At 40.6% G+C, this 24130-nt stretch overlaps 1 protein-coding gene across 9 annotated transcripts in view; it reads left to right on the top strand.

Annotated features, from left to right (window-relative positions):
• ZNF462 (zinc finger protein 462) overlaps nucleotides 1-24130 on the top strand; it is a 93266-nt gene that overhangs the window by 11426 nt on the left and 57710 nt on the right. For 2 of the 9 annotated variants that reach the window (XM_075020345.1, XM_075020344.1), the window contains exons 1-4: nucleotides 1648-3454; nucleotides 3958-10787; nucleotides 13065-13149; nucleotides 13487-13861. The exons of 1 other annotated variant lie outside the window; for it this stretch is intronic. The gene's annotated coding sequence lies outside the window, so the exon portion shown is untranslated. 6 more of the 9 variants (XM_075020339.1, XM_075020340.1, XM_075020338.1 and 3 more) reach the window with 6 other exon arrangements.

The raw sequence follows: 24130 nt of genomic DNA, 5'->3' as shown, positions 1-24130 counted from the left end.
AAGATGGGGGCTAAAGCCTTTATACTGTAAAAGCTTATTCATGTGAATAGTTGCTATGATTTGATTTTGAATTTCACTGCAGCTACTCACGTGAGTAAACATTTGAAGATCAAATCCTTAGCTGCATGGACTAATTCTTGTGGAGTTTTCAGGGAGGCATTTAGAAATTACATCTTGAATAGAAGATGCCCTTAGCTTTCAACAACTACCACCTACATACATGAGATGTTCATTTGTGGTTGCATGTGAGGGCATGATTGTAGCTGATTTGCAAGAGCCAACACGAGCTTATGCATTAGATAATTCTTTCACTTTCATTCATGTGCTCCTTTTCTTTCATTCTCACTCTTTCTGTTTTGACAGGAGGAGCATGTATGTTGTAAATACTCAGCTTTGACTTTAATTAATGCTGGCATGTCCCTGAAATATGGTTTCATATGAGTTTGTAGGTGTTCTAGTGAGAACATTCATGTTGCTCTGCTGCCTGTAGATGATGTTCATGCATTCTGGAGTCCCATCACTAACTGTGGTGGTTTTGGAAGCCATGGCTTTTCACACTTTTTTTTTAAGGGATTGGTTTGAATAGGTACTAATATGTAATTGCCTGTTCAAAACAGAGGTGCTTTGGATCAGGGAAAATGCAGCCCAGGCCTTTTACAATGACAGGAGTGTGTACCTTTGCATATGTGTACATAATACAAGTTGCTATCCATGTGGTTCATACTGCTATGGTAGTTCATCTGGAAGATCACTTAAATATTTACTCCAAAAGATCTTGTTCTCTGTTGGTGTGAAGCAGCATTTCCAGTTATTTTTAGGTCCTTTTCATCTTAGCAACCCTGTTGGAGATAAACCAGACACAAGTGCTGTAAACTGTCCCTGCATTTGGGTAGAAATTAATAAAATAAAGTTTAATGGTTTGGTCCCAAGGGGAGAACAGACCATCTGGTTCACAGAAGGTTAGGCCAAGTAATACAGCGCTGAGAGTGCCACAAACCAACCCAGAATATCTGGTAGTGTGTCCAGTTGCTGCATCTATTAAGCATTGAAATGGTGCTTTCAAATCTGCAGAGCCAGCAGTTCTGTTACCACTGCTGTGACGCAGGAGATAATTCTGTTGGGCAAGCATCAGCATGGGGGTGGATCTACAGTACAGGATGTGTAATGTCAACATGAAGCATGGGAGCTGGCAGTAAGAAGGAAAGCAGCCATTTCATGCCAGTGCAGGAAGCCTAAGTAGATTTTTCCCCTCTGCATCTTGTCCTTTTATGCTGCTTTCATACTTGGTATTAAACGATTACCTTCTGCTTTGTCATCTGAAAACTTCAGCCCAGCAGGGTTTCATTTCTTTCTCTTTTTGAACCTGTTTGTTTTTTTTTTTTTTTTTTTTTTTAAACAAGTGAAATGCACTCCAAAAGCATGTCTGATGGATTATAAAAGGGGCTGGGGGGAGGCTGAAGGGCTAAGCAGATCTGGAGAAAGAACAGTTCAGTCATGTGAAAGTCCTGAGCTTCAGATGAAGTTTCATTGTGCATCCTTTTGGCTTTAGCGCAGAGACAGTTTGTTCAAAAGCTGTAACCATTTGAGAACATTGTACTGCAGCTGGGAAATGCAGAAAGGTAGGAAATACTTCAAGTGATACTGTGTAGACTTTGAAACTCTGTAACTACTACGAAAGGGTACAAAGCTATTGTTTCTGTTTTCTTCTTAGTAGGAATGTCCTATTAGAATTTCTTTTTCCTATTTGGTTAAAGCTAGTAGCAAATTGCTGTGAAACCATTTTTTTAAGAGCCAAATACTGTTACATGACTGTCTAAATCTGCAGAAAAAGAATTTCTAAATAAGCTTGCTAAGCTTTCAGTGGACTTAAAAATCTAGTAATATGTCTTCTGTCAGCTCAGTCACAGACTGGTCAACTCGTTTGGGGATTTTTATTGGGTTTTTTTTTACCCCAAAACATGTGGAGATATCTTCCTGTAGCTGCAGCCTGGGAAACTCTAGAATACCAGAGCTTGCTTCCTGACAGGCATGGCAGAGCTGAACTTCATAATCAGAGCTCTCATGGTTTCTATTGCCTGTTCAGCAGGATTTTCAAAGAATAATATTATAGCTCCCCTTGAATGAATCCTTGTCTTAGACGCTGTTCTGTGGTAGCCCTGCAAAGGTATGACTTTCTTCATACGTTCCTAAGAACTGGAGTGGGAGTGCGGGAGTAGTCAACCCACAGGTATGTTTTCCCAGTTGCAATTCGGTGATGGGAGGAGGGGATGCATATAAAACGTGGCTTGTGTGTGGAGACTGTTTGTTCTGTTCTGCAGTAACTTCATCCTTATGCAGTCCTCCTTGCTCCATTGGCCCCATTCAGGAGATTTTTTGGTTGAAGCTATGGGAGTCTAGCACTTCTGCATAGGACACTTGAAAAGAAATTGCACTGAAGAATTATGTGAAACTCAAACACCATCTCTCAGGGTAGAACTTTTTCTTGGTTCCATAAATAACTCCAAGTTGTGGTAGCTGTTTCAGCATCAAAAGTATTAAGGATGCAAGCAAACCAAGATACTTTTTCTAAGGTATGGTTGCTCTGTTGTGTCTGTCCATGTAATTTCCCTTGCAGGTTTTATTTTCTAGTAGCTGGTAATTTTGTGGTTTTTCTAGTGGTGTTGAACAGTTTTTAGAACACACTGGAGAGCATTCATCAGAAATGTTTCTTCATATGCAAATGAGTAGTGCTTCTAGATTTTGTCTGTACCTTTTCTCATAGAACATCTCTATACTGCAAAGAAAATACATTGTACATGACTTTTTCATACCAAAAAAGGTGCTATTTGCTGAAGATAGTTTATTATAAATAACAACTAAGATGATAATCTCACCACAGCATGCTTGGCAGTCTTCCACTGAGTTAGCCTGTTTCAGCAAGGAGCTGTCGCTTAAGATACAAAGCAATCTGCAGGGACATATGATCACACACACTGACTGTTTTCTCTGTCATCATGGATGCCTCATCATTTCCTGTGTCTGATAATTAGGAACTGGAATTATTATCTGGTAGACCAGCAGGATCTAGCACCAGAAAGATGGACTTAAGTTCCCATCTTATAAACATCAGGTTACAGAGCAGTTCTGAGTTATGGAGGCACTAGTAGGAGAATGTCTGTTGGACATGGTTGGGGGGGGGTGTTGCCTTTTTTTTTTTTTTTTTTCTGTCACAAAGATAGATGGGAACTACTGGGGAAACTCTTGATACATATGTGTTCACAGCAGACTTTCCTCTTAGAAATGGTGGAGAAACATAAGTCTACCGCTGGCTATGGTGTAGAGAGGATTTTTTTGGTGTTGGCTTTATTTGGGTAAATAATGATTTCAAGATCTCCAAATGTTTTGTTTTGTAGAAATATTGTCCAAAAGAAAGACGATGATAAAGAGATAAGAGGCTGTATCCATTTTTCTGAGGGTATTGGAAGACTAATATTAATACCCATATATGCTTCGTGTCAAGATTTGACTGTAGTCACATAGCTTGATGTTGCCTTTTTTGAGTTTGAAAAGTTGATACTGCTTTTTGCTACATGGCTGTTGAGTTATCATGTTATTGCAACAGTTGTGCGATGGATATCAATGGCTGTTGTATGCAAATGTCTTTTCAAGTAGAGTGCTGGCAAGTGTTAGTGCTTTATTTGTTTAGAAACAATTTGATCAGGCCATCTCTGCTGCTTCGTTAACAGTATAATATGAATCAGAACTTTTTCTAACCTCTTTGTTACTCCTGGATTCTGTTCCTTGGTGTGGTGCTTGATGCTTTTCAGAGTCCTAATAACTTACATTTCAAGCCTGGGCATCTGTGGTTGCTTAAAAGCATGGAATGGGATATTTAGTGGAAGCAATTGGTAAGCTTGAGAAGGAACAGATGAAGGTATTAACAATGACGTTGGAATTTTTTTCTCCCTGATTTGACAGATCATGTTAAGTCCTGTATGTATCTCAACAAGATCAAGGGGAAAACAGGACCTGAAGAATTTAGTCAGAGACTGACTTGCAACCTTTAATATCAGTCCTTTTTTTCAAACTGTACAAGTGTTTGGAGTTGACTCTCATCTGGGAAGTAATTTGCCATATTCTGAAAGTAAAGCATTGGAAGGAGGCAGAGAGATGGTAACTCTAGTGATGGTATCCTTCCCCACAAGCACTACAAAGGCTGAAATTGTGGGAGCAGATTAGTGATGGGATGGGTTCTGCTCACAGGTAAGATGAAGAAATTATTGGAACTGGTTCCTGATGTTCAATGACCCATGCATGACTGTGGAGCATTCTTCATCTCTTAACATCTGACCTAGATGCCTTTACACTTCGGGATGGCTGTTCAGAGCCTGTCATGTCCAGTAGCTGCCTAACTTGGGTGACCTTGTGGCTTTAAAGAAAATCCTGTAGAACTGTTAGTTTCAACCTCACTGAAGGACACATTGAAGAGCTAGCTCATTAAGCAAGCTTTGAAGGGTGTGCTCTGCAGAGCAGCTTCCTGTTATTTGGTTAATGGTTGACCTACTTCTGTTGCCATATGCCTCCTGGAACGCATTCTAATATAAAATATGTGCTAAAGCAAGACTGGGATAATAGAAGGAAAGTCAAAGCCTTTACAAAACAGAAACTATATAATGCTGTTGCATTTTGGAGGGTGTTGTAGTTACTAAAAATGCCAATACCTTCACGGAACTGTATTGGTTCTGCTTGCAAACTCAGGAGTGTTAATCAGACTCATTTATGTATTTTTTTCAGACTGGCCTTGTACAAAAGGTTTGTATCAGTAATTCCCTGTGCTCCATATGTGAAGCTAAAGTTAGGGAGTGAAGCACTCAGAGTGGTATTACAGCTGTGAGGAAAGATTAGATTAGATTTGGCTAAAGGCAGGAGGATTTTTCCCCTGTGGTAGGTGTTTTTTTCATTGCAAACCATGGATTAGCAAATTTTTTTCCTCTTTAAATCCTGGCTAGAAGCCAGAAATGGGGATTCAGGCTTTTACCTGATATCAGAGACGACACAGCATGCATACTTACACTTAGGCAAAAATATAAGAAATTTGGAGGTACTAGATAAAGTTCAACCTCCAACCTGAATGACTACTTTCTGACAGGCCAAAGTTCTGAAGAACCTATGGGCTGTGTTTTCTGGTTAATTTGATTTTCTGCCCTAGGAAAAGGAAGGGATTGTTTTCATAAGTAGTGTGCATTATGGTAGAACAGGGGGAAGGGAAAATTAAAGCCATGCTTTGTAACCTTTTGAGAGCTCATGACTCTATCAGTAGATGTGGTGATTTATTATTCTTCTGTCAGTGTGGGAAACTGAACTGCTTACCAGACGTACCGCTTTGAATATTCATTTAACCTGGCAGTGGCTAACCTGTGTCTCTTCAGTTGCAGATGGCTTGCAAGCAGTCCAGGTGTGAATTCTGGGCAAAGGTATGTCACCACAGCGGTGGGGGTGGCTGGGGCCAGCCCAATTTGTCTGTGTGGGAAGAAGTAAGCTGTCAGGACCTGTAAAGGCAGCTGTTGCTGATCAGCATGGGGAGTGCCTAACCTGCAGAGAACTGGTGGGATGTCTTGGGAGTCATAATCATCTTGTATCCCTGTAACTCCTTCAACTCGAGGCCCTTCATGTGCTGCTTATGCCTCTGGGCTCATTTAGTGAGGCTATGAATATTTTGGCTTATTTGGCTAGGATACCTGTAGTGACAGCATTACAGTTTCCCCTTCTTCCTCAGTGTGTAACACTGAATGGTATTTTTGTGGGAGAACTCCTGGATCTGGGGGAAAATGACCTGCAACATTTTTAGTAAGACCCAATGTGTTGCATGAGCTGTAATCATATTGGTCATGAAAAAAATCTCTGCTCTGGGGATTGACACAAGCACAGCTATTTGTGCAACCTGATCAGAACAAAGGATAATGCTTCTGCTGCAAGATCAGACAGATCTGACGTTTCAGCAGGCTGAGCAAATGAATGGAGGAAGTGGTCCGCCTCCTCTTATCCATTGTCTCAAAGATGCAGGCTCATAGAGAAGAAAGGGAGGTTGAACAGAGCTTCTGAAGGAATATGCTGCTTTGTGTTCTGTGGGAAGAGAGCAAGCAGGAGTTCTAGAAGTTCTCTGCATTGGCAAGCTGACAAGCTTGTAACAGGAAAGTGTGGCAATGGACTACTAGTATTGAATGAGTACTTTCTCTTCTGTAGGCTGCCTAGAAAATCTTAACTGTTATTAGGAAGCTGATTAAATGTTCGAGGCCTGGAATATGGGACCAAGCCTACCTTGAAGAGGCTCAGTGGGTGTAGAAATCCAATTAACTCTGACCTCCTAGTAAAGAATGATTTAAGACTTTTTCTATAAATGAGAAAATTCAGAGTTTTTTCCTTTTCTTCTTCTCTTTTTCTCCTTCTCTTTCTTCTTTTTCTTTTTCTTCTTTCTCTATTTCTTCTTTTTTTTTAAAGTCAAGCTTTTCTTGGCTCAGGGACCCATAGCTGTCATTTCTTTAGCAAGCATGCTATTTTTCTTTCTTTAAGTTAATGGAGATCAGATTTGTGTCTATGATAACAGAACCAGTCCTGTTGATCCATGAGATGCCTTCCATCCTTCGTTCTCCCACATACTGTCCAGAACGTTATGTCAGTTCAAAAGAGAAGTAATTAGTTCAACAGGATGCTGACAGAGTCCATCACTAGTGTGCATTGGGGATGAAGATGCTGCTTTAGGAGCCTACTCATAAAGCACGTCAGAAAGTCATCAGGCTCCTTGGGTGGAAGCCTGTGTTGAAATGTATGATGACTGGGCTGCCATGATCTGCATGTTTAGTATCCATAAGCAATTGTGAAAATTCCCTCTCTTTATTCTTAGGAGAGGGTTAAAACCCATCCCAGAGGATGTGGCATGCTGGATTTGACCAACAGAACCTTCAGTATGGGTTTCCAGGTGCTTTGCCCTAGAGGAAGTACTGTTGGGGAGAGGAAATAATGATACTAGGTGCTTTGCCTCCTTTATTCAACCACAGTTACACCATGTCTAAACTAAATTGGTGTTATTTGGACAGGGTGATAAAAAATGCGTATATTAAAAAAAGGTCTAATGGAAAAGAGTTCAATGAGCTTTCAAACAATTCCTGGGTGTGAGGACAAGAGGAAAGATCTCCAGGGTGGGCATAAATCTCACAAATAAATCAAGGAGCATTCTCCCAAGTGATAAAGATTTGGGTCTGAAAGTGAGCGCTTTCTGAAAGAACAGTATCAGCCTGGTGCTAAGCAGAGATAAAAAGTCAATTATCTATTGGTGAAGGCTGCAAAAGAATTTTTTACTATCTTCTGCTTACTCACCTCTTCAGGAAATAGGAGGCATAGCAGAGGATCTTGGCTAGTTTTGGAGATCTTCAGAAAAGCACCCTTTGAAGCTGTTATGTTTCCCAACTTTATGTTAAGCAGATCTTATCTTTGTTTTGTGGGATGTTTATATTATTTTCTTAATAATAGAACTCCTTAAGATAAAAGACAGTTCGACCAATCACTGTTTTCTGAAAAGTCAGAGCACTGTACCAATCATAAAGCTGATAATGTTTTCACAAAAAAGGCTGTATCGTGATCTAAATAAAAGTAGAACCATGAAGGGTTCGCTTGCATGAAACTTTGAACAAGAGCAATGTGCTTGGTTTCTCAGTTGTCCATCAGGTCAAGCAAGGTGGATGTCTGAAGTTCCTGTGGCCAAATGTTGAATTTTGGAATTTACCTGTTATACTTAAAGACAACAGCAAATTTTTGGGCTGTCATCAAATGTTCACAAATGAGTCAAGCTGAAGAAGGGAAATAATCAAAACATGTATTTGTACAATCTTTAGATCTAAGTCTAACACCTTTTGTACTTTATTTTTTCCAAGAAAAAGGGCTTGAGAATTAGGGCAGTTCCTCAGGGATCATCCAGATGGAGGCATCTGCTTTTGCAGTTCCAGGAGAAGGGGACTGTGGGACAAGAAAATCTCATGCAGAGAGTGCAGAGCAATGATGGGTCTTATTGGCCACTGGCTTTTCTAGTGTATCAGAAAAGACTTTTGGGGCTTTCCATGACCAAAGTAGATTATGACCTTGCTTTGATAGATCAAACAAATAACACCAGTGTAATGCCTTTGAGAGCCCTTGATCCCAAAGAGAAAAGCAAGGGTTTTCCTTTTTATTTTGGACCCATTCCATTGCAAACAAAAGCATCCCACAGGTCAGACAAGAAGGGTATCTGACAGGATTTAAAGAGACTTTTTCTTTTTCCTTCTGTTCTCTACACCAGTAATTTTTATTTAAAAATACATCAGACCTAAAAGCTCCTCATTCAGTTTATATCTGTAATGGACAGAAAATGTGGAAAAGAAAATGCTCTGTGACTTACTCATGAAATGTCTTGGCTTTGTAGCCTATGTGAACTTTAAGAGTCCTGTCTTCCTTTTAAATCGGAAAACAGTGATCCTGCAAAGTAGCAGATATTATTCAAAATGGTTAGAATAGCTAAGTGGACTAGTACAGCATTTAGGTGTATAAACACAGGAGATACTGTCATCCCTCTGCTGACCTTTGCAAGTACCACTCTTGGAATACTAAATCCATTCCTGAAGTTGGCATGTCTGTAAAAATGACCATGGAAATGCTGGGAATAGTAATGATTTCAAGTCTGGAAAATTGTGCTTCACAGTGAGAGCTTTCAGACAGTCCATTCCTCCCTTTCAGAGGTTTTCAGAAGTGACATTTAGAGGACTAAAAGCAGTTAATTTGCCAGGTTATGTCCAATATTATAGAAGTCTGGAATGGGTACCAAGCTGTAACAAGATGCAGTGGCTGGAATCTAAGACTAGAAAATGTTTGCTATATAAATAGTTCTTTATTTCTAATTTAACAGTGGAAATAGATTAAGAGCTATTGAATAACTAATGGACTCTGTAGAAAGTCCTAAGGTGTCAAGACTAAGTGTAGTTTCTCTTCAGATGCTGTGGTGGGAGACAGGCTTTCGACTGTTACCGTTGAGTTGGACGTGGACACCTGTCTAGTTGTAGAAAGTGAACTTTCAGCAAGATGACTCCCACTTGTTATCTCATGTCAGGTCAGGGATTAGTTGTCTTAAAGAACAGCTGATGGGAATGCTGTAACTTGAAGGTGTAGGGAGTCCAAGGAGGTGATTGAGTTTTAGCAGAACACACAAGAAGAGTCCTTCTCACCTGGCAAAGAAAAGAGAAGCAAATAACCAAGTTAAGTGAAATGCTAAGGATGACAGCAGGTTTGTAGTTATCAGTTTAGGCTTGGTTATCTGTAGTGGGTTTTCCTCCATTTCCCTGGTCCAGGCTTAAACTATGGACATATGATTTGCATTTTGTTCTCAAAGTGGAATCTATGCACAAGGTTGGTGGAAGCTGCTTTCGTCTTAAAAATTAGATGTATTTTCCTGTTCGCTCAATAGAGGAAAAGAAGAAGTGGAATAGGGTTTTTGTAGTCCTGCCAGAGCTACTATAGACTTGCCATTGTGGTTTCTAAAGGATCAGTAAATCCTCCAGGAAGAAGACCTCTGGCTTCCTTTGGACTCTACAACCCAGCACTTGGGTCACCCAGAACTTCAGTCCTGGTTTTACAGACAAGAACTAGAGACTTTGGTCCTGCAGTTACCACAGAGGTGGTTGTGGCATAAAAACCCACTCAGAATTTGTCAACATGTCAATTTCCTAGAGTAACCTGACTTTCTATTAGAGATATCCCACCAATTATATTACGAAAGCATTTCAGTAGATTCAAGGGTCTTGACCCTTTCAGTAGTAATCTATTTCAGTTTTTTGTTAGACACCTCTCAAAATCTTAGACTTTGGTCTGTTAAGGATGATAAATCTAGGAAAGAGATTAACTCTTCTTGTCTTCTGTGCTAATGAAAGACTTTAACAATAAGCACTATCATTAGAGCCTCTGTTTTTGACAACTGATGCACAAACAAGTCAGTTTCTGGGAAAAATGGTACATTAGCTTGGTTTCGAAGGTCATGCTGCAGTATAGAGGCCTCACTGTAAATGCTTTTCTTTTTAACTTTATAAACCAATTACTACAGCAGGATGAGGGAGAGTTTTGATTCCCCAGTTGACAAATTGTTTTCAGTTCTTAATTTGTAGTTTCAGTTTTGGAAGACTGCTTTCACGATTCAGAACTCTATTGCAGAATTCTAACTGGAGGAGTTAGAAGTCAATGGAAGAACAAAGCAGTTCAGGTGTAAAGAAGGAGAAAGAGGTCTGAGCTGTTTCCTCTGTTTCTTGGTTTTGGAATGATGACTATTTTAACCTGTAAGTAACACTGAGATTAGTGGCTGTCTTCATTGTGAAATGCAAGTAAAGCTAAGGTAAGAAGGTAACTTCCTCCTGGCAAACAGTTCCCTCTCCATTTCTCTCCCATATTCTGTGTAAAATCTTTTGTCCCAGGAATGGGTGCAAAGGAGCCTTCTTGTCTTTAACTTGAACGTTTCCTTTCTTCTAGTAATCAAGCCTACAGATACAGCCCCTGTGTGCTCAGCTGAAAAGTAAACCACTTTTTTTTTCACAGTGAAGCTTCACTGCCAAAATGATCTTGTACCGCAGGTGGCTAGAGGTATATGATGCAAGTTAGTTTGTCAGCTTTGGAACACATCTCAAGGGCAGGCTTTTCAGGAAGGGTGAACTGTAGCACCAGTCCTGTGATTAGCAAGTCTGGTTCTGCCTCCTTCAGCTTCTGAGACCTTGAAGATCCATTGCAGGTTCTGCTTTCAGGTAAGGAGAAAATTAGTCCTGTTTTGACCCTCCACTTCATAATAAAAGGCTGTAATAAGTACTGATCCACATAACGGTCTGGTCCTCAGCTGGGGAAAATTGGCAGAACTCCAGCAAATTTCTAGAAATAAAAACCTGAAGAAATCTCTGAAAGCACAGCAGTTACTGGGACTTGCACAAGATTCTGCAGCTTGTAAGAATACAGCGGCAGAATGTTGGAATGACACTGATGGCTTAATCTTTCTGTGATCTCTTGTTTTTTTATGCGGGAACAAAAATCTTTAGGAGAGAACTTTGCTCCTGTTCTCTTAGTGGTATTGGCTTGTATGGCTTTGTTTTTCTTTGAAAACTGATAGCAGAAGACTATCCAACCTTCAGGAGTGGAGCCATTATATGTGGGGCTGTGCAACAGGAGCCAAAGTTTAAAAATAAAATACCAGGCTGCCTTCCTGAGGATCCAGACATAGCATACACACATACACAGTATCTTGACTGACCACAGTTATATCAGTTACTGAGTTCAGAGCAACAGACAATGAGAACCAGAAAGGGAGTCTTGTTCCTCAAAAAGAAAGAGGAAGAAATTTAAGACTTCTGCAGCCTCAGATACCAGTTTCTGGAGTGCATGGGAGGCCCCCCATAGCAGCAGCGTTGAGAGACAGTAAGACCAGATAACTGGCAGTCATTCTTGGTGGTGTCTGTTGTAGCCCCTTCCCAGGCCTCCCTTTTGTGCCCTTATTTTCTCTGCCCTAGTGAGTAATGGTTCTGGGCAGAGCAGTCTTTTTTGAAAATGTGCTCCTTAAGAGATAAAAGCAGTGGCTTTTATTTCATACTGAGTGCTCAGTGACCAGCATGCCAAATATCTTCATAAGAAATGACAGACCAGCTCCCTTGACTTCAGAGCTACCTTGAAGATACACATCACCAGCATCATTCTCTGTTAGGCTGTGGAAATAGCAGATGATTAGTCTGCATCTTTCTAGAAGACCTGGAGAAGGATAGGCCTATGGAGGAGGTAGTAGATAGACCAGGAAGAATTACTTATGGCAGAAAAGGAGAAATTTAAGGTTTAATGCCAGGAATACAGCTTGGAAGGTGAGGTAAGTTATATTAGAAAGGAATGATCTTTTGAAAGAAAAGGTGGCACTACTCAGTCTAAGAAAATTTGAAGATACAATTTGTGATCACTTCTGAGGTAGTCAGGGATGAAGAAGGTGAAAGATTTAACCCTTTTTTGCCTGCTTCCCCAAAATGCTGATGTCATATAAACTTCCAGACTTTGCTTGATAATTGGGAGCTGGGCTGACAAGGGTGGGAGGTCAGAGTTCCTCCGGTGGCCTGGTGTGAAGCAGCTGTGCACAGTCTTACCTGTCTGTATGCTGCTTCAAGCTGGTGTGCTAAAAGATTGGAGCCTACGCTTTTGACTGCATGGAGTGGGCAGATGCAGTTTCCAGGAGAAAACATGATCCCCAGATGCTTCTCATTGTAAACGCAAACTGGATTTTAGGGAGGCTTCTTCCAGCTGCAGCAAGCATGTTTGTATATCTCAGTTAACAGCTATAGGGGAAAAAAAAAAACAAAGAAGAGGTGCTACCACTTTGCATCTCTGCCCAGGAAAAGTAACAGTCACAGCTGCCCATGACACACTTGGCTTTTGGCAGAGCTCAGGCTGGTTCTGCTCTGCAGACATAGGATGAAGCATGCTCAGTATGCTTCCTTCAACAGGAACGCCAGCAGTATCTTGGATTACTACAGAGATTGCTCTGTGTCTGTGAGCTCCTTCTGCAGAGTTCGGGTTCACATTAAACAGGATCAGGAGTTCTCGTTAGGCTGTGCATGGCTCTCGGCACAGGCTAATCACATTTTTTGGAAAGCTGTATTTTCTTAGACATCCAGACTCTCGAACTGCGACATCTATGTTATTGAAGTTTTTCAGAGAAACCATACTAGCTTTACATACTAGTTGAACATACACTGAAGGTGATGCTGTAGCCTAAGTTTTTGTAGGACTTGGTTGTCTTACAGTCTGAATGTTTGCGTTTTTTTTAAAATCCTTAAAATATCTGGATCTTGTTTGTGGTAATGTCCTAACAATGAAGGGTAGGTGCAACTGTCAGCATGTGAAAACTAATTGCTTGGTTTGTTCTCATAAATTTTGTTAGCCAGTGTGGAGTGGAAGTGTGCACACGCTTTGTGGCTCTAGCTGGCACGTGTGAAAGAGAAGTCTGATTAAATCAAACTTCCTCTTCTTTGGTCATGAATATCTCCTGCTTACAGAAGACATTGAGGAAGACTTGGAGTGTTCCTCTTACAAATAATTTTATTAAGGTGCTATGAAGAAGATTCCCTTTGATGACTTCTGGTAAGTTTTGATGGTTTTTTTGTCCAGACATTTGTTAGAACAGAAGAATTATTAATATGTTGCCCATTATTTAGAAGAGTTTGGGAAAAGAGTGGAAGGATTCAGCAGTTTGGGCAAAATCGTATTAAGAGAAAAGCCTTTCAAGCCATGTAAGAATTTCAGCTTTTTTAGCTCTCAATCCTTCAGAACAAATATCCTTACTCACCCCCATATAAAGCTCCCTTTTTGGATAGTCACCCTTTTTCCATGTCCCTCCTCCTACTGTGATCTCGAGCAATATGAGGGTTAGACCATGTTCACCATCCCTAAACTCTGTCTCCCCTTGTATTCTTCTCAGCTCTGCAGATGTTTTGCTGAGTTGACCTAAATTCTTCAGCAAAAGGCCTGGATTCTGTGCAGAAAGCTGGGAATGGCAACCCCAATTAAGAAGTAAATATGAAGATGAATAAAGAGCATCAGTAATATCCTTGTGTGTGGTGTATGATTTACCCCTGCTCCTGAAATTTTAATTTCCACTGTGCTGGAGAACCTTTCATTTGTAGTTGTGAGAAGTTAGGACTGGGATTTCAGGGACAGTGGCACAGAAAGGTAGCGTGCCATAACGGCGAAGGGTTGGAGACTGGAAACCAGCTTTCTGCTCCTGGCTGTGCCACAGACCAACTGTGCAACCTGGAGCCTGGCTACTCCACTTCCTGTGCTTCTCCATTACCAGGTAAAGGAAGAAGGTTCTCCGTGGTGCAGCCTTCAACAGTGTGGCCTGAAGCTGCATGAGTCAAATAAATAGGTAGTAACTGCATGGAATAGAGTGTCAGTATTGCTACTTGATATATTTAATTCTGCCTTTTTGTTCCTTACATATTGCCTACAGGTTGTGAGTCTTCAGATTTTGTTCAATAATTTGAAGCTGTCTGAAAACCAGGGGAATACTTCAGTCTTTTCTCTCTCTGAGAGCAAGTCACTTTTGCTGACTTAAATGACTTGTGATAATGGAATGGAAACATGAAACATCTGATACTGTCTTTTGTCTTGCTTTGGTGTTCCATAAACAGCAGAAGGGAAAATGAAATTTCTGCAGGACTGATTGTATACTTTTGGCATAGACTCTTTTGTCAATGAAGTCCTAAATTAATGTGAATCTTTCACTCTGCATACATTCCTGCAAACAAGAACCCACGCTTGAATGAATGCTTGTTGCAAGAAACAAAAAAGTAGAAATGCCTTTTATTGAAATGAGTTTTAAAGGGAAAAAAAGTCTAGAATGGACTACAAAACACATTACATTCTTCCTTTTTTTCTCTTCCATAGTGTTAAAGGATGTTGGCTAATATAAATGCAGTGCCTCAAAATACTCTTTGTATGTATTTTGGTGTCATGAAGTTCATGTATGCCTCTTTTGGGATGAAAAAACAGGGAGGAGATTGACCTGACTGGCAAGTGGTGTTGCTGAATGCTGTGTCTGAAGGGCTGTTCATTTAGGTGGACTCTTACTGAAAAGAGACACGTGTTGTTTATCTCTGTGATTGTCCATGTCTCCTCTCCATGCGTAGTTGAAAAGATGCTTCCTGTCCTTTTCAAGCAGCATAAATCTGAGGACACACAATTTTACAACAGTTGAGTCTATGGTCTTTGTGGTTTAGGGTTTTTTTCCTCAATTGCTTGTTTCCATCTTTGTTCCTTTAGTAAGAAGAAGAAAAAAGAATATCTTTATATGGTTGTGCTTTGAAGTAATCCTGCTGTATTTTAAAACCTCTTGAGCTGGAGGATTCAATGACACTTTATGTACCTGAAGTATTTATGTGTACCTCTAGGAAAAGCACTAAATTGGGAAGTTTGTAACTTCTTTCCCTTTCAGTCAAACTTTGTTTCCTTTATTTAAGTAGTTCTATAATCATCAATAAAACCAATTTCAATTATGTACCTCTTTGCTTTGGAACTGTAGAACATAGCATGTGTGTCTTTGTCATTACCATAGGTGAATATTCTTTCTCTTTTTTGAAAACATTGTGAGCCAGATGACTGTTCCTTTGCTTTCAGAACATTACTTCTGAATTTTTCAGATTAATTAAAAGGCACGTTATATTGCATATTTTTGTTTGGATCTCATCAGGTTGAAAGTTCTGTTGGGTATTTTAAGCCATCACAGGGCTTGAATCTTCTGGGTTCTTTCAGGTATTATTAAAAATGTTTTTGCCATCTTTGTTAGCTTAAAATATATCTTACACACTTCCATATACTTTGCGTGCAGTGTAAATGTCAAGGTTTGTCTGCTGATGGAGTTATTTAGACAGAGCTATTGCAATTTCAAATAACCCTCCTTAAGACCAAAAGCATGTCCAAGTGTGGGTACAACCTCACTTCTGGTTCTTCTCACCCACGTGGCTTGGTGTGACCTGCAGGATGGTGTGGAGGCTTGATGAAAGTGTTTGTAGGAAGACATGCTGAGGTCAGTTGCAGAGGGCTTCTAATGAGAACAGTAACACTAAGTGGATCCTTCAGAACAAAATGGATCTGCTCCATATGCAGATACACAGTGACCTCATTTTATTTCTGTGTTTTGGTTGTGGAGCTGTTGGCAGTCAAGGAGTTCTGTCCCCTCGATTCTAGAGAGGGAATATCCCTGGAGCAGTTACTCTCTCTGCAGCTAAAGCAATGGGTAGTGTACCAATGGGGAGAGAGGAGAACTGCTGCTTGGACTGCTTTCCTAGAGCCAAGCGTGGATTGGCTTCTGGTTGTAGCCAAAAGCGGAATACGTGTCCTGAAGAGCCACTGTCTCATGAATTTTCAATAACATACCTGCATTTGCAATGAAATAAGAGATTTTTTGAGGATAAAGCTTATGAGATGGCCATTTCTTGGCCATTTGTCTAATGCTTCTCTTCAGGCTTCTTTTTGTTGCTTCTTAGAATTTATGTGCAAAACCAAACTCTTGGTGAAGTCTAAGGTGCCACTGGGCTGTCTTTTCCTGAATTTGTCTAAGAGTCTTGGTGTTTTTTTCACGGCATTTTTTTTCCTCTTTGGAGAAGGTCGCATTTTTTACTACGCACATACATAAGCACTTTCTAAAAAGTCCTTCCACCTTGAATTTACCCAAGAAGTCTCTTCTCTTAGGCCAGGAAAACTGAAAATCTCTTCCAATCTTCACCTTGCTTTAAACAGAGTGTGTTGAGTTTTCTACATTCTGCTTCTTGCAAAAATCAAGCATTTGGGTTCAGTTTCCAGGTTACACAGATTTCCAAAGGTTAAGGAAACTAATTTATCCAGAGACTTTATCTGAAGTGGGCTGTCCAATGCTTTTCTTTTTCCATAATGAAGATATGCCATCTTATTTCAGAGTGTTTGAGTAAAACATGATGGCTGGGTGTCAGATTGTGACCTGAGGTAGCTAAAATCTTCAATGAACTATTTGTAAATTATGAGAAGTTGTTAGTTTAATTCACTGGGTTAAATAGAAGGAGTGGATGGCTGGAAAATGTAAGAACAGGGTGTTCCTGGTCTCCCTTAATTTTTTTTCTCAAAGAGATCCTTTTTATATTGATAAACTAGTCTTGAACTGAGCTTCCCTCATCATAAGAGACATTGTTTTCTTTATATATGGTTTGGCAATTGTTTATGTATTCTGGGATAAAGGTTTGACAACTAATTTCTCTTACGAACTTTCACCCTGTATCTTTAGGGTAAAGCAAGAATGGTTCCACTTTCTTCAAAATGAGAGTATTCTTAGGACAATGGGAACTGATTTTTTTTTCTAAAATGGCATTTTGTTACCTTTCTAGTTATTTAAAATGCTTGATTTTTTTTTTTCAGTTTTAAATGGTTAAATGTAAAGCATTTACAACAGCAGAAAAAAACAAGGTGTTGTGTAGTTGCAGAAGAGAAAAAAGCTGCAATAGTTCTGTAATGTCTACATGCTTGCAAGGATTGTAGCTTTTGAAGGATGCAGTTGGTTATAATCTCAGCCCCTCTTAGCCATGGGCTTTATTACAGTGAAAGTCTTAGTTATTTTTTCTTCTTCACAGTCCATTTCCTGTCTGCGTATTTCTTAGGAGGAAGAAAAAGAAATTGTATCTTAGTGGCTGACCCTCAAACAGCTTATTTAAAGCAAAAAGGATTAAACTAGGACAGAAGAACTCCATTAGCAGCTTCAACATCTTACCGCAGCTTTAATAATAGTTTTCTCCTTAATTTGAGTATGTCCAGAGTAGTCAGGGGAAAGGACTGTTTATTATTGGAAAGACCAGAAATAAGGTTAACAAGAGGTTGGGGGTTTTTTTCTTTTTGTGAGGGAGATTGTTCTTAATTATTACCTGCATAACAAAGTATGTTTCTTTTATAGACAGAGAGTAGCAGCTTTTTCCTGTTTTTAATGTAATAGTTTCTAATGCCTCTTTGATTCAAACAATTTCTGGCTGGAGAACTTCCATTCAACTTGGTCAATTCATAGATAATGTGATCCATAATCCTAGGATCACTCTGAATCCTGAACTTGAAGTGCATTGTAAATGTTCCCCTTAGTTTCTTCTAGAGACTGTCTGCTATCTATGTATCACATAAATGATGATGATTGAGCTAGTACGCTATTTTAAGTATTTTGTACTTGGGCTTTATATATTACAGCAACTGCAAAAACTTGTTTCCTGGAAGGACCAGGTGGGTGGAGATGCCGGTTAAAGGGGGAGTAAAAGAAACAAGGTTCTTATTGGGACCCAGGATATTGCATTCCAGTGTGTATATATTGCATCCCAACATGTAATCCAATGGACTCTCTCTATATATATATATGAAAAAAGTTATCTGGGACAAAGTAAAGTTATTTTGGACAATGTAAGTGCTAGCTATAACTTGTTGTTCCTCCTTTCAGCAGTATAATTTTTCAGGCATCAGTATAAGACCAGCATGTTGCTGCCACCATCCCAAACAGACAGAGTATCTTCACTTGCACAGGTGGAAAACATCTTTTGGGAGAGAGCAGGGAGAAGAGTAGCAGCCTAGCGGTAATCAGTATTCTGAAATGTGTCAAATACTGGAAAAGTATATATTCTTCTACCTGGGGCAGAGATGCTGGCTGCCATACTGTGGGTGAGTCAGTGGGCAAATAAAACTGTGTATTCTGTCTGGCATTTTAAATGGGTCAGTGATGGATTTGTATTACCTGAGGAAATGAACTGGCTGACAAAGAGGCTTCTGCTTGCTGCCCAGCAAATGTCAAATATAGCAGGAAGCTTGGGGGAAGGGGAGGGATAGCTGGAGACAAAGGCGGTGTTAAAATAGCTAGGATGTCAGTGGAGCTCCTCAAATGAACTAGTGATTCTGAGGAGTAGGCTGGGAAAGCAGAACAATCTTTAGGCTTTGTTAATCAGCATTTTCTTGTCCTCCAGTAGGGTTTCAACCGTGGATCCTGCTCTATAATTGGAGTTGTGCATGAGGTGGGTTTGGGCCTGCATGAGATGATGTGCTGTTCTACTCGGCTTTGTTTGCTGGTACAGAACATGACTTCTGGCGCTTTGGTTTTATAGGGTTAAATCCATTCCTCTGAATGCCCTTTTTCTTCCTCTCCACATGCTCTCTGCACGGGGTTAACCCTTTAAAGGAGTACCGCTGGAGCATGTAAGATCTCAGGATGGACTGAGGGAGAGTGCTGCATCGAGGATGAAAGGCAGGCAGTGGGCTTTGACTTGCTTGGATCTGATCCATGCAACATTTCTTTGGTTCCTGACTGCCCTGTGAATTTCTCTTACTTAGAGAGTCTTGAATGTCCACCTAACTGGGAGCTATATTATGAAAATGATCTTTGCCTGGAAGATTACTCCCCCCACCAGCCGAGTTCAGTCTCTGTCACTACTGCTATGACATAGGTCCAGCCTCTGCACTTAAGGAGGAACATGTGTCCAGCAAAGCATCTTCTCACATCCGTCTTTCAAGATGGTGATAATCTCTCTTTATTTTGCCTTCTTGAAGACATTTTTCAGGAGCAGTCACAAAGCAGAGCTTTGCCCTTGGCATTTGTGGTTTGTGAGTGCTAGTAACTTGATTTCCACCTCTGTGACTTACACTGAGACTGCCTGCTTGTGTTTTAAACCAGCTGCGTTGGCTGATCTAAGATCTCTTAAGATTAAAATTCTGTGACCCCTAAAATAATCCAGCAGTTCACGCATTCCCATGGTTTAGCTCTGTCACCAGTTTGTAAGCTGTATTAGCTGCTGTAAAAGCACCATGCTCCTTGCAAACTAAGATTGGTCCTCTCTAAAGCGTGATTGCAACTCACCAGCTACAGCACTTAGCACTTTAAGTGACCATGGAGTAGAGCATGTAGATTGGGGCGAATGGCAAGATTACTTTTAAAGGCACTAAAGGCTGTGCAAGCCTGTTTTAGGGTTCATTTAAGGCAGATGGCCATCAGGAGATAATCTCTTCTGACTTCAGTCACAGCTTTGCTCTTTCCCACTTCAGTTCATGGTCTAGCAGGGTGTGTGGTTGAGTTTGTCATATCTGATTTGCCACTGGCAGGACCCCTTTATAACGGCTCTGACTTTTCTTGGCAAGAGATCTTTGCTGGGGTTATGCCAGCCTGAGGAGCCTGCTCCTCCCCCTGCTTTTTCCATGGTGAGGCTGGTAATGCATCCTTTGTGTAAAGAGCTCCTGGAAGATGTTATTTGCAATGCAGGAGAAGGAATTAGGTTAGGTTGTTTCTCGAGTACCCAGGCAGAGTGCTGCCGTGTTCTTCAGCACCACCTACTGACATTTTCCTCTCCCAAGTCCATGTGCACTTCTCTTAACTCATAGGAACTGGATTTCTTGAGGTAATGAACAATACAGTCTTGGCTGGAAATCAGAAACCCCAGACCAACCGCTTTCAGTTGCATAATGCCATATGGGGAGCACTAAGGAGCAGGGTACAAAAGCCAGGTTGTTTAGCTCTGGTATCTGTTTTCCTACGTTGGGCCAGCCCACTTGCTTCTTGAACACGTATGTCTATGCAGAAGAGTGTTGAGAGGTTGGGTTGTGTCAATGAGGTGGATGACTTGGCTTGTTTCCTGTGAGCATCTAATATGGGAACCAAGTAGCAGACCACATTTCTACTCTATAGAGTTTTGCCCTACGCTGCTCCATTTTCCCCTTAAAACCTGGAAGGATTTAAACAGATATTTAAAGGTTTTGACTAGGAAAATGATTTAATGCTTTTTTGTGTGTGTGTTTCCATTTTCTTCTTCACCTTCTGGTAGGAAAGGAAACTAAATTTATTCTTTGAAAAAAAGGAACTTATCTGATCAAAGTTTCCCCCTTCCTAGTAAAATTGTTGTTGCATCTTCTTGTAACACATGGCCAAAGCAGTATTATGTTTATTGACTCTGGTGAACCACAGGAAAACTTGACAAAACTGTCTTGTGTGTCTGTATTTGCACCTCCACAACTACTTTTGTGCAGTAAATTAAGTACCTGCCATACTTAATAAAGGAAAAGGTCCTACTATGACCATTTAGTTGTTCAGATTATCACATATATTTGGAGTCTTTTTGATTTCTGTTAGGATTAATAACTTGCCATGAAAGTAATTCAGAAGATCAGAAAAATCCATCCTAATTTTGCTTGGAGCAAAAGCATTTAATATTCGAGAGCCTTCTCATAGGTGAAGTTCTTCATCCTAAGACTCAGTTGCCAATGCTCTGTATCATGTAATGCCTCACAGCTAACCTTTGGGAAGGAAAGACAAAAAAATGTCAGAATTATGCTTTGTGTGACACTCAATTTGTCTTTTAATCAAGTTGTGGCATTTTTTTTGCAATCTGCTTTTATTTTACAAGTTTTGAAGTTTGAAAGTATCCTTCAGGCATTTAGGTGGCCTCCTCATTTATTTTTTTAAAAAGAACAGATATATGTGTAGACTCCGGGAGCCCAAACAAAGAAGACATTATTTGTGAGAAATGGAAAAGGAGTCATCAGCATTTAGATAATTTGAATAAATAAAGCCCCAGCCTGATGCTCTTTGTAGTTTGGTTACTTATATCTGAATTGTCTTTGTTGATTTGATTTCCTTGCAAGTAACACATGGGTGTAAGATCAAGTATTCCATCTTGGACTTTTGTCTTCCTTGCTAGGGAAGTTTGTGTTTTCTGCAGTGAGACAACTATTAGTTTGCTGTGTCTGCTTGAGGCTAGGGACTGCAGTCTTTTCCTCAAGATACCTCGCAGAAGCTGATATTCATACCTCCTTGTAAAGTCTATGGTATGCCTTCATTCTGCTAGGGTCTTACAGTGAGATGGCTAATATGCATTAATGTCCAGTAACTGTGTTTTTATGGTTTTTTTGTGTTTGGGGTTTTTTTTCCATTTTTTGAAAAGTCATAATCTTGGAGAACCAGTTGAGCTGATAGCAATGTATCCATCATTTGGACCCATTTCAGGTCATTTATGTTTTTCTGTATTAAGTTCCCCGAAAGAAAAATAACCAGAGGTTCTGTGAATCCTTATTTTCTTCTTGAACTGAAAAACCCATCTATGCTTCTGGCCTCTCTTCCACGAGCTTTAAGAGTAATGTGGTTAATATTTCCTTTAAAATGTAGAAGATTTTGCAAGCTGTGCAGTAGCTTTACAGTGATGTATACTATGGTATCAGGTATGTTAAATGAATGCATGTATTCAGGGACGTAAGTAAATAGAAACTGTATAGGGATCAACAAAGTTGGTCATCCTGTTTTCCATCTCCCATGACGGGAGATTTCTGGAAAGTTTGGCATATAATGTACAAAGAATGTGTAGTAGGAAGACCTGTTCTTGTGGAATCAGACCTGGAGCCCACTTCAGGTTCAAACAGTCTTCCAGGTGGCTGGATAAATAAATTTTAGGAAGAAAATGAGTCCGTCTCTGCTCAATTTAGATCACTGTTTTTACTGTTGAGTTGTAACACACCTCTAACAGAAGTTCTTTCCTGAAAATATTTTACATTGTAATACATATTTCCATGTAGGTCAACATAAATATTAACTGGAAGAAATGGGCAACAGGATCACAGGTATCAGAAAACGTATTTTTCTCATGGGTCTAACTGTTGAGTTTCAAAATGTACAACCCCAAACTGGACATCAGTATGGAGATCTTGATAATAAAAGCTGTAACTGGTGATAAAATTTTACCCTAAGTCCTTTACATGAAAATATGAACCACAAAGTAAGTATATTGGAGTGGAACATTGCAACCCAACCCACGGAGTTCTATCAAAATCCAGTTCAATCAAATTTTAAAAAAAAAAAAGTGAAAAAAGAAATGACATTTCAATTTAGTTTATTTTGATACCAGCTTGGAGGAGTAACTCCACAGACAACCCTCAGAGGACCAAGAATCCCAGTGGCTTGACTGGAATTTGGTCACTGAAAAAGACCCATGAGTTGAGTAGGTTTGCCTGACACTAACTGAGAGGTGAATTCTTTGAATATTCTTTGAATTCCTCATTAATTATGGGTTGGGGTTTTTTTTGTCAAATGAAAATGAGACTGGCTTCCTCCAGGTAGAAGAGCCTTCAGGTTTCCAGTTTCTCAAACGTATAAATGTTTGCATTGCACCTGTGATTTTTCTGGTTTAGTCCTAATTTTCCCTGTTGTGATCTTACGTTATAAAAAGTGTTTAAGACAAAAAGAAAAAGGGCAAGCCAAACCCAAACCCAAGGACATCTCAGCAGCAGCTCCATCATATGTGAGCTGAACATGGCCAGGAGCCCAGGTGGCATGGCTGGAAGTTCCTTGCCACAGCTGTAGGCACTGCTGCCTTGTAAAACCCAGGCTTCTCTGGCAGGGAAAAATGTCTGCGGTGTTACTTAAGGGAATTTTGAAAACTTGTCATGTCTGTAATTAGTTGCTTGTGAATCACATTGCTGTAGTGTTTGGTAGTTTATTTCTGGTAGGTTGATCTCCAACAGGAAGAAAAAGGCAGGAGGGAGATTAGATCAACACTGAAGCTTCCTGCATGTTCTGAAGGAAAAAGATTACTTGGGTGCATATTCCAGCCTCTGCTAAGACATTTTGTTCATGCCAGTCTGCTTTGACCCAGTGCACCGCATGGAAGCCACTGGGGGTCCCCATGGAGAGGCAGGTCAGGGCCTGGCAGCCAGGGCCTCTCCCACTGCCCAAGCCGGGAGCAGGGCAGGCCCAGGGGCAGCCTCTACCCTGGGCACTGGGAACCTCCCTGGGGCCTGGTGGGGCTGTGGGCTTGCTGCTGGGCCTGGCTCGGTGGGGGGCCCAGGGCAGGGCGGCATTTCTGGGGCAGAGGCTGATGGCGCTAGGGCATGAAATGGGATCCTGGGCCATGGGGGAGCCCCAGGAGGGCTGTTGAGGAAGAGTGAGGCCTGTGGGTGCCCTCAGGGCCCCGACATACACTGCATCTCCAGGGGAACTTTGTCCAGTTGAAAGGGGTTTGGGAGTGTTTCTGCTGGTGTGATGGGGTGTGTAACATCATAGAAGCATAGAACCATTTAGATTGGAAAAGACCTTTAAGATCATTGAGTCCAACCATAAACCTAATGCTGCCAAGTCCACCGTAAACCATGTCCCTAAGTGCCACATCTACATGTTTTTTAAATACCTCCAGGGATGGCGACTTAACCACTTCCCTGGGCAGCCTGTTCCAGTGCTTGATAACCCTTTTGGTGAAGAAATTTCTTTCAGCTCCACCTTGCCATAAAGTAAAATTAAAGTTCTGTGTGCAACCTGTGTGTATGAGGTAGGGATGAAGATGCCTCTGATGATCTGACTGAAGGAAGGGTTGGAGAACTGAAGATTTCTTTGGTTTACATGAGATGTTACTAATACTGAGCTGGAAGTTCACATAGTGTGTGTGGTCTGACTGACCTTTTCAGCTGTGGTTGTGCATGTGTGTATTCTTGACTTCTAGAAGCTCTGCTGACTCCAACTCAAAATATAACGGAAGGGTACTCAAACCACAGAAGCTCAATTTTGAGGTCAGTGCCTTGGGCTTCACAATTAATTTTGTATTTT

The sequence above is a fragment of the Buteo buteo genome, chromosome Z (genome assembly GCF_964188355.1).
Source record: "Buteo buteo chromosome Z, bButBut1.hap1.1, whole genome shotgun sequence".
Classification (NCBI taxonomy): Eukaryota; Metazoa; Chordata; class Aves; order Accipitriformes; family Accipitridae; genus Buteo; species Buteo buteo.
This window is presented reverse-complemented; position numbering and strand designations above follow the sequence as displayed.